Raw genomic sequence first — 730 nt, 5'->3', positions numbered from 1 at the left:
CCGCCGCAAGGCGCTCGGTCCTGGGAGCGAGGAGCGCGCGCCGCCCCTGACCGCAGCAGATCTCGCGAGACTCCCGCTCCACTTCTAAGGCCTTTCTCCCTGCTCTCGCGAGAAAGAAGTCAGGACGCGTCCCCACGTTCCCGGAGCTATCCGAGGTCCTAAGTCCTGCGTGATCAGGGGCACGGCGGGGGCGTGGAGGAAGAAACTCAGGGACGAGAGCCTGGTACCAGCAGCCGGAGCTTCAGCTTCTAAGTCTGTAAACTGGGGAATAACCCCCAAGCCGGTTCCAGAGGCCTCTGGGATTTATCAGAAAGGAGGAGTGAGAAAGTTTTGTGAACAGGAGAACATGGTGACTGATGAAGGTCCTTCAGATCCACATCCAAGGGGATGGAGGACAGAAGATCAGAGATGAGACATGAAGAGAGAGAGACATATGCACACGAGACACAGAAAGGCAAGAGAAGAGCCGTGGAGATAGAGATACAGAAACTTGTAGAGAAAAAAGACATGGAAAGAGAGAAAGGGAAGAGAACATGATAAAATGAGATAAAAGATAATAGAAACAGCGCTGGCCTGTGTCCCTCAGTGGTGACCCAGCCGTGGGCAAACTACGGCCTGCGGGCCGGATCTGGCCCATTTGAAATGAATAAGACTAAAAAAAAAAAAAAAGACCGTACCCTTTTATGTAATGATGTTTACTTTGAATTTATATTAGTTCACACAAACACTC

This window comes from Myotis davidii, unplaced genomic scaffold (assembly GCF_000327345.1).
Source record: "Myotis davidii unplaced genomic scaffold, ASM32734v1 scaffold687, whole genome shotgun sequence".
In the NCBI taxonomy this organism is placed as follows: domain Eukaryota; kingdom Metazoa; phylum Chordata; class Mammalia; order Chiroptera; family Vespertilionidae; genus Myotis; species Myotis davidii.
This window is presented reverse-complemented; position numbering follows the sequence as displayed.